The sequence below is a fragment of the Glycine max genome, chromosome 8 (genome assembly GCF_000004515.6).
Source record: "Glycine max cultivar Williams 82 chromosome 8, Glycine_max_v4.0, whole genome shotgun sequence".
Lineage (NCBI taxonomy): Eukaryota > Viridiplantae > Streptophyta > Magnoliopsida > Fabales > Fabaceae > Glycine > Glycine max.
In genome coordinates, this window is record NC_038244.2 from 26,806,663 (window position 1) to 26,817,488 (window position 10,826).

Here is a 10,826-nt window from a genome sequence, read left to right on the forward strand (position 1 = left end):
CCTACTCTGCCTCCTAATGGCTTAGGGAGTTTTTCTTTTCAAAAATCCCCCTTTGATTTTATTAGGCAGAGTAGATTCTCGTTGGAAGTTCTTCCACCTTAATCTCTTAAATGGGCGGCTTTGGGAGGAATGGCTTATCGTTACTGCCGAAACCAATGGAAGCATCGTTGCATAATTAAGTGAGGTTCCGTAACATTCCGTAAGTCAAAAAGGGGATGATTATGTAATCCGCAAGGTTCCGTAACATTACGGAAAGAAAACAAGTATCGTTACGAAATTCGTAAGTTTCCGTAACTTTACGAAAAAAGAATCACCAAAAAATAGCAGAGGGGGGTGTACTTAGTAAAAATGGGGGTGCAAATAGCACCCAGGCCCATTTGGGCCCTCCAGAAGATTCCTCCAGAAGGCGGTTGCTTCTGGAGGAAGCAACCCTGCTCGCCTGGGCGAGCTGAGCTCGCCTGGGCGAGCTGGGCGGCAACCACCTCCCCTATTTTGCTATAAATAGGGGAGGAAGGCAAGAAGGAAGGGGTTCAGCCCTGAGGCACTTTTCTCTCTTTCGAATTTGCTTGGAAAAATTGTTTCCGTGAAGAAAATCTAAGCCGAGGCACTTCCGAAACGTTTTCCGTGAGGAATTTCGCAAAGATTTCAACCGTTCTTCGACGTTCTTCATTCGTTCTTCATCGTTCTTCGATCTTCAACGGGTAAGTACCTCGAACCAAGCTTTTCGATTCATTCTATGCACCCATGGTGGTCCACATTGCGTTTCGTGCATTTTTACTCTCGTTTTGTTTACTTTTTATACCCCCTCTTGACGTGCTTAAGCCGTTTTACTTAAGTCATTTCTCGCTTAACTTAAAAATAAAATAAATTTCCACCGAACGTTTGAATTATATTATCCGTTAACTTCGGTTAAAATCAATTCCGACCGTTCGGACGTGCCGTAACCACGTTGGAAATCAAAAAGAGGTAAAAAATAATATAATAATCAAAAAATATCTTTTTTAGTAAAATAAAGCGGAAAATCAATCGGACGTTTTCTCTTTGGGATTTCTCATTCTTAATCGAATTGATTAATAACTAAGGTGAAACTAAGGCTAAAATCAACTCGCCTAGTCAAGCTCGTCCACAAAAATAGGCTTTTGAAGTTTGTCATTTCAATTTCTCACTAAGTAAAATGGATCATTTTTAAGGTCCAACGCCTTAAAATGATCACCACTTAAGTAAAAAAGGCATCACTTGATAAAAAAGAACTACGTAGGTCTGATTTTCTCATCCCAAATTGAGGAATACGTAGGAGCAAAGGGAAACACCCTTGTCGACCACAAAAAAGAAAAATATAAAAAAGGGGTATAAAGGATATAAGAACATAAAAGGGAACATAAAAATCAAAGTCATGTTTGCACATTCGATTAAGGGCTGCCGTCCCTTGAGACGGGCGTGTGGGGTGCTAATACCTTCCCCGTGCGTAAATACAACTCCCGAACCTTTCACTAAAAAGCTCGTAGATCGCGTCTTTTCCGGTTTTTCCGACGTTTTCCTCAAATAAACGTTGGTGGCGACTCCGCGCGTATTCCTTTCGTGGAACACGCATCCCGCGAGTCACGCGTCGCCCTCCCGCCGAAGGGTAGGTTGCGACAGGTGGCATACGAAAATACCTAAGTGGTTATCCGTATAAACACTCTTTCGCTATCCGTTGGACTGAGAGCTCGGTAGCATGCAAAGACTAACGTCATCTTTTGCACCCTTTTTCAATCATGGGCAAGCAAACCCTTTGAAACGCGGAGACTTACGTCATCTTCTGCAACTTTGTCATCCTGACCGGTGAAGTCAGGTGACATGCGGAGATACCCAAGCGGTTATCCGTAGAAACGGTTTCTATCATCTTGAATCGTGCAGTCAGGTGACATGGGGTGATACCCAAGTGGTTATCCGCACAAAGGATTTTTGTTAATCCTAACCCGTGAAGTTAGGAGGCAGAGGGAGATACCCAAGTGGTTATCCGTATAAACACTCTTTCGCTATCCGTCATACTCAATGTCCGGTAGCATACAAAGACTAACGTCGTCTTCTGCACCCTTTATCAATCAGGGGCAAGCAAACCCGTTGACACGCGGAGACTTACGTCGTCTTCTGCACCTTCGTCATTCTGACCCGTGAAGTCAGGTGACATGCAAAGATACCCAAGCGGTTATTCGTACAAACGGTTTCTATCATCTTGAATCGTGAGGTCTGGTGACATGGGGAGATACCCAAGTGGTTATCCGCACAAACAATTTCTGTTGATCCTAACCTGTGAAGTTAGGTGGCAGGCGGAGATTACCAAGTGGTAATCCATATAAACACTCTTTTGCTATCCGTCAGACTCAAAGTCTGGTAGGATGCAGAGACTAACGTCATCTTCTACACCCTTTGCCAATCAGGGGCAAGGAAACCCGTTGACAAGCGGAGACTTACGTCATCTTCTGCACCAGTGTCATCCTGACCCATGATGTGTGGGGACATGTGGAGATACCCTAGTGGTTATCCGCACAAATGATTTCTGGTAATCCTAGCCCGTGAAGTTAGGAGGCAGGCGTTGATACCCAAGTGGTTATCCGTATAAATACTCTTTCGCTATCTGTCAGACTCAGAGTCTGGTAGCATGCAGAGACTAACGTCGTCTTCTACACCCTTTGTCAATCAAGGGCAAGCAAACCCGTCTACACTTTTTGCCATCCAGACCCGTGGAGTCCAGTGACATGCGAATATACCCAAGCGATTATTCGTACAAACAATTGCTGTTAACCCTGACCCGGGAAGTCAAGTGGTAGGCGGGGGTACCGTTTGGCAATTGATTTCCGCATCTTTCGTCAACCAGGGGAAAACGAGCTTGTTGACGCGCAGAGACTAACGTCGTGTTCTGCACCTTTTGTCATCCAGAGACAGCGAGTCCGGTGACATGCGGGGAATACCTTATGTAGAAGCAAAGCTTCATGGTGAATCAAGAGTGATTCAAAGATGTTTTGATGATAACAAAGATGATAACAAAAGATGATGACAAAGGTGATGAAAAAAAGCTCAAAGGTCAATCAAAGAATGAGTTCAAGATGTTCAAGATAGAATCAAGAGGAAAGTTGAATTCAAGAATCAAGAATCAAGATTCAAGAGATCAAGGTTCAAGACTCATGATTCAAGAATCAAGAAAAGGCTATACAAGAATCATGAAAAAGCTTAATAAAAATAAGTATGAAAAGGTTTTTTTCAAAAATTGAGTAGCACATGGATTTTTCTCAAAACATGTTTACCAAAGAGTTTTTACTTTCCGGTAATCGATTACCAGATTATTGTAATCGATTACCAGTAGCAAAATGGATTTGAAAAAGTTTTCAAAATGAATTTACAACATTCCAATTAATTTCAAAAGGATGTAATCGATTACAATGTTTTGGTAATCGATTACCAGTGCCTTTGAACGTTGAAATTCAAATTCAAATGTGAAGAGTCACATCCTTTCACATAAAAGCCTTGTGTAATCGACTACACTGATTTGGTAATCGATTACCAGTGGTTGTTTCTGAATAAATCAAAAGATGTAACTCTTCAAAAGGTTTTTGACCATTTCAAATTGGTTTTAAGTTTTTCTAAATTTTCTTTTAAATAAAATTTTCCAATAAATCTTATACAATCCTTTACAAGCCTTGAATCTCTTTGAACTTCTTCTTCTTCTTTGTACAAAATCTTTCCAAAGTTTTCTGGTTTTCTGAACCTTGAAAACTTGTGCTATTCATTCTTTTCATCTCTTCTCCCTTTGCCAAAAAGAATTTGCCAAGGACTAACCGCCTGAATTCTTTAGTATCTCTCTTCTTCCTTTTCCAAAAAAATGAAGGACTAACCGCCTGAATTCTTTTGTGTCTCCCTTCTCCCTTGTCAAAGAATTCAAAATGACACAGTCTGAGAATTCTTTTGATTCTTCCCTTTCCCTTATACAAAAGTATTCAAAGGACTAACCGCCTGAGAATTCTTTGGTATCCCCATTCACAAAGTATCAATGGTTTAATCGCGTGAGATCTTTGTCTTAACACATTGGAGGGTACATCCTTTGTAGTACAAGTAGAGGGTACATCTACTTGGGTTTGACTGAGAACAAGATATGGTACATCTCTTGTGGATTAGTTCTAGTGGATCTTTGCTTGTAAAAGGATTTTTACAAGGTTGAAAGAAATCTCAAGGACCGCAGGTAGCTTGGGGACTGGATGTAGGCACGGGTTGTTGCTGAACCAGTATAAGAACTCTTGTGTGTTTGTCTTCTTCTTCCCTACTCTTTTACTTTCCGTTGTGCATTTTAATTTCCGCTTTTACTTTTGGTTAAGTTTCTCTTCTACTCTTTATTCTCTTAACAACATAAGTAAAAACCTTAGAAGAGTAAATTTTTAATTAGTAAAGGTTTAGGAATAATTAATTTAACCCCCCTTCTTAATTATTCTAAGGCCACTCGATCCAACACCTTATGGTTATCCGCACCTTTCGTCAACCAAGGCAAACAAGTTCGATGGTATCGAGATGATGTTGGTCGTCTGATTTTGATTATTTTTACGAAATTTTTTGCAGGTTTTACTTTCATCATCCAGAGACATTCAAGTCCGACGACGCGCAAGATTCTTCTCTACTAGGCAGGGACGATCAAGTTCGATAGCATGTGGAAACGTCATGGTTATCCCATTTTATTTCTTTCAAGGCACTGAAGTTTTGCTGACGCTCTTGATGCCTTTGCTTTTCTTTCTGAATGACAGGTTCCGCTGGTTGGGATATTGATCGGCCGAATGATGTTCCGCTCGAACGAAATTAGTGTCTTATCTTTACTTCGCTTTTATCTCCAATAAAAGATAAGTAAAGAGGGGCAACTGTCATACCCTAGTTTCGTCCGAGGACCATTTTTTGTTTGCATGCGACCTTCGCTTGACCGCCTCAAAATGTTTAACACCCATCGTTATGTAATTTGTAAAGTTTCGCAACATTCCGAAAGGAAAAAACAAGCATTGTTGCGCAATCCGTAAAGTTTCGCAACATTCTGGAAAGAAAATGGGTGTCGTTACGTAATCCGTAAAGTTCCATAACGTTTTGGAAAGGAAACAACAAAAAACGCAAATGGGGATGTTTTTAGTAAAATGGAGGGTGCAAATAGCAATTATCAAATCTGGGCCCTTCTAGAGGATTCTGGGCATTTCCTTGCTTAAGGTGGAAGCAACCTAGCTCGTCTAGGCGAGCTGGGCGGCAACCACCTCCCCTCTTTTGTTAATAAATGGCTTCCGAGGCTTTCGGGACTTCTGTAATGCTTCCGTAAAATTTCTGAAAACCTTGGGTAAGCATATTTCACTTGATATTGGTGAGAGGGAAGAGGAAAAAGAAGAAAATCAAGTCCTATATGCTTTCGTAAGGCTTCCTTAACTTTTCCGTAAATTACGAAAAAGTGGGGATGAACTTATCAAAATGGGGGTGCCAATAGCAATTTTCCATTTTTCGAATTTGGGCCTTCTAGAACATTTTGGTAGCTGGGTTACTTGAAGAGGAAGTAACCCAGCTCGCCTGGGCGAGCTGGGCGGCAACCTCCTCCCCCTTTTTCCTATAAATAGGTGAAGGGAGGTTGTTCCAAAGGGTCCCTAACCGCCTTGGCTATGCATTTCAGCTTTTTTGGGTGAAAAAATTGTTTCCGTGAAGAAAATCCAAGCCGAGGTGATTCTGTAACGTTTTTGAGACGTTTCCATGAACAAATCTGTGAAGGTTTTCCATCGTTCTTCACCGTTCTTCATCCATTCTTCGTTCTTCAACCGGTAAGTTTTCGAATATGAGACTTTCAATTCATTTCTTGTTTTGTCGGCTTTCATCTTTATTTCGTTCACTTTCGGTTTTCTTTTCTTCCGTTTTTAACGAGCTTTAACCAATCGTTTAAGCCGTTATCTCGCCTAGTAAATGATAAAATGAATTTCAATCGATCATTTGCGTTTTAATCTCGTTTAATAACTGTTAAAGCAAAATTTAACCGATCGTTCACGCTGTAACCTCGGTTAAATAAAAAAGGAAAAATAATAATAAAATAATCAAAATATCTTGAAAGAATAATAATAAAATAATCAAAAAAATCAATCAGACGTTTTTCTTTGGAACTTTCCTTGAATGAATTGACTAATAACCAAAGTGAAACTAAGGTTAAAATCAACTCACAAATCAAGCTTTGTCCGCAAAAATCACTAAAGACCATTTTAAGGTCCAATGTCTTAAATGGTCCTCTTTGCTTTTATTGGTTAACATGGACCATTCAAATGCATAAAATCAACATGTAACTTTACCGCTTTTGCAAGAACTACGTAGGTCTGATTTCCTCATCGCAATTGAGGATACGTAAGAGCAAAAGCCCCGCTTTTGTTGACCACCCCAAGAGATTGTTAATGGTCCAACGCCTTATCATTTCTCTCCTTTCAAAAACAAGAGATCGTTAACGGTGCAACACCTTAACGTTTCTCTCCTTCCAAAAGAATCAAAAGATTGTTTAATGGTCCAACGCCTTAAACAACTTTTTTGCGGTTAAAATCGATCTTGCGGAAAAAGATCAAAACAACTTAACCCAAGTTTAGTTCTAAAAGAACTACGTAGGTCTGATTTCCTCATCGCAATTGAGGATACATAGGAGCGAGGGAAACACCCTTGTTGACCACAAAAAGATAAAAAAATACAAAAAACATAAAAAGCATAAAAACACAAAAAGACATAAAAAAGGGAAAATAAAACATTTTGAAGTCATATTTGCACACTTGATTAAAGGCTGCCGTCCCTTGTGACGGACGCATGGGGTGCTAATACCTTCCCCGTGCGTAAAATCAACTCCCGAACATTTCACACTTAAAGTTCGTAGATCACACCTTTTCCGATTTTTCCGACATTTTCCTCAAATAAACGTTGGTGGCGACTCCGTGCATTTTCCTCTCATGGAAGATGCACCCGTGAACCCCGCGTTGCCCTCCCGCCAAAGGGTAGGTTGCGACAATAATTAGTGAAATTTTGGCTCCAAATTTGGCTCCACAAATTCAAATTCGAGTGAAATTTAAATTTAAATTCAAATTTCCCTCCAATGTTGTATGACACTTAGGCTATAAATAGAGGCCTCGTGTGTGCATTTTTTCAACTTCGATCATTTGAGAATTACACTTCAAAGTTCAGACCTCATTTGAGGCATAAAATTTTGTGCTCCTTCTCTCCTTCTCCCTCCACTCATCTTCTCCTACCTTCAAGCTTTTATCCATGGCTTCTTATGGTGGTGAGCTTGTTCTTGACTCATCTTCTCCTTGAAGTGGTGTCTCCAATCACCTTTCCTTCTTCTGCATTCTGCTGCCATTGATCTTCAAGAAGCAAAGGACTCCATTGATGAAGAAGATCCAAGGCCTACAAGCTCTACATGGAGCTACATCACCTTTTATCTATCATTGGACGACCATACTGTTCTTCACTATATATCTATTTTATTCTAAGTGGACGACCAATGTTTAACATAATATTATCTATACTATCTTTTATATTGTGAAAAGTTTACATCTTTGATATACACACTATTCAACCCCCCCTTTTAGTGTGTTTCTTGCAATTTCAAAAATGGTATCAAAGCTTGGCCTTAAAGGTTGAGTATCTAACAATACTAAGGAAAAGATCCTATACATCAAAGATATGGAAGAAGGATTCACCACCAACATACCACCTTTGTTTGGAGGAATAAAGTATGACTATTGGAAAGAGTGTATGATAGGCCATTTCAAATTGATTCATATAGATCTACGAGATGTGGTGAAAAATGGAGATTATATTCCATATGATGACCAGTTGAATGAAATTCCTAGAAGCTAGTGGATTAAGCAACAAAAGCCCATATTTTTTGCTAAACTCCAAGGCTCGGAATGTGATGTTGTGCGCTCTTTCAGAAGAAGAGTACGCCAAGGTATATAACTTCAAAAGTTCCAAACAAATGTGGGACACTCTAGTTGTAACATACAAAGGCACGCCACAGGTAAAGAGGAACAAATTCAGTCTGCTCATCCGTAAGTATGAACTTTTCTCCATGGAAGAAAACAAAGATATACAATGTATGTTCAGATGTTTTCAAAAAATTCTTAATGAACTAAGATCCTTAGGTAGAACTTATCATAATTATGACAACATTGACAAAATTTTTGAGAAGTCTATCTAAGAAGCATAGACCGCAAGTAACAGTGCTGAGAGCCTTAAAGAATCTTGACTCTTATGTCTCTTGAGGAACTGTTTGGTACCCTCAAGGTTCATGAATAAGAGCTCCAGCAAGAAGAAGGTCTCAGGAGAGAAAAGTCTCTAGCTCTCAGTAGTCAAAAGAACAAGAAAAAATCATTGTCCAGAGAATAAATCTTGAGAAGTTCTTCCAAAGCACTTAAAGTAAATGATTCATCTGAAGAAGACTCAGATGAAGATGAGCTTGCCTTCATCTCTCACAAAATCCACAGGATTTGGAGAAACAAAAGTGGGTTCAAGTGGAGAAAATCCTCAAGAAGAATGCCTCAAGACAAGACATAAAAAGACAAAAGCTCCATAGCTTGTGATGAGTGCAAAAGGCGTAGACATTTCAAGTCTAAATGTCCAAATCTAGAGAAAAGTCAAGATAAGAAGCAATTCTTGAAGACTAAAGAAAAGAAAGGGCTTATGAGCATGTGGGAAGACTTGGATGAAACCTCATCTAATGAAGACGATGAAGAAGCCAGCATATGCTTGATGGTGAACACAACTTCCGAAGGGTCTAACTCAGACTAGGAAGATGAGGTAAATTTTGATGACCCTGAATCTCGTAGAAAAACTTATATGAGCTTCTATCTAACTCATCTATTCTCTCAAAAGCTTATAAAAACCTATGAAGGGATTTCAAAAATCTATCCAAAGTTCATTTAAAACTTACGAAACCCTTTAGGATCAAGTAGATATTTCACTAGACGAGTCCACTTAGACATGTGAAGCTTGCATAACTCTAAAAGAAAAAGAGAAGAGTCCATCTTATATCTTGAGATTGAGACAAATGCCAACAAAAAAGCTACCCTTCTTAAGAACTTTAAGGAGTTGGAAAACAAACTGAAAGATCTTCAAAAGGATCAGAAGGAGCTAAATGAACTTCATAATCATCAAAAGGAAGAAAGATATGATCTTTGGAGAGAGTGTACACAAGCACACAAAGATTATGAAGACCTCAAAATGAGTAATAATCTTTTGGTGGAATGTGAAGAACACAATAAATTTATGGGTTTCTTGAATAATGAGCTTCTGAAGTATCAAGTATTTAAGGGTCAACCTCAAGATGTTGTAAAACTTCATGAGGAAATAAGAACCTCAAAGACTACATTATCCAAATTTGTCAATGGGACAAATAATCTTAACAAATTGTTAGGATACTATAGAAGTTCTTCAAATAAATTTGGAAATGGATATGATGGGATGAAGTCGTGAATATTGCGTGTTACCTTCAAAACAGAATTTATATAAGACCTACCTTGGAAGAGACTCCCTATGAACTGTGGAATGGATGAGAACCCAACATATCATATTTTCATTCATTTGGATGCAAATATTTTATTCTCAACACAAAGGATAGTCTGAAAAAATTTGATTCAAAAAGTGACAATGGGATATTTGTTGGATACTCGAAAAATTCAAAGGCATTCAGAGTGTACAACTCAAGAACCTTAATTGTTGAAGAAGCTATGCATATAAGATTTGACAAAAATAAGCGTGATAAAGATTTATCAGAGCTAGATGAGTCATTCGCAAATTTACGACCAGACGATAGCTCTATAGCAACTAGCTCGTCCAAAAAGGATCCAAAGATAGTCGCGTCCACTCAATAAAAAGCTCAAGTCGAAGTAAGAGAACCCACTCGACCCATCATGAGAAGGAATCATCCAGAAAGTCAGATCAAATGTGATCCAACAGATCTTGTTCAAACAAGATCATCATTAAGAACACATGGACACAGTGCACTGATTTCTGAAATGGAATGATAATGATTGTCGAATCGTTCCAAAACAAATAAAACTAGGAAAATCTGGAGTATAGGATTAACCTAGGTTGACTTAAAGATACAATTCATTTTGGTTCCTACGTCAATTCACTTATAAACAATAGGGGGAATTTCAACGAATAGTTTGTAGGCAATGTGTCATACCCTAATTTCGTCCGGGGACAATTGTTTGTCAACATATGGAGTTTGGTTGACCAAATTGAGAAGCTTAACTCTCGTCGTCGCATAATACATAAAGTTTCTTGACGTTTCGGAAGGAGATCAGCCAAAAAAAACAAAATAGGGGTGAATTGATCAATTTAGGGGGGGTGTACTTAGCCCTGGGCCCATTTGGAATCTTTTGGAGGAAGCAACAGCTCGCCTGGGCGAGCATGTTACTTCTGGTAGAAGCAACCACCTCCCCCATTTTTTCTATAAAATGGCGTGGGGGGCTGAGGAAAAAAGTTTCAGCACCTTTGACCCTCAAAATTCACTTAAAATTAGTGAAGAGAAGAAGAAAGAAGAAAAAAATCCAAGCCGAGACGCTTCCGTAACGCTTCCGTGACGTTTCTGTGATCAATTCCGCTAACGTTCATCGCCATTCTTCGTTCATTCTTCATCGTTCGTCGATCTTCAACCGATTAGTTTTCAATTTCGAAGCTTTGAATTCATTCTATGCACCCTTAGGGGTCCATTCTTGCTTTGTATGTTTTCATCTTCATATCGTTTACTTTTGGTATTCTTTTCCTTCATTTTAAACAAGTTTCGACCGATCGTTTAAGCCGTAACCTCA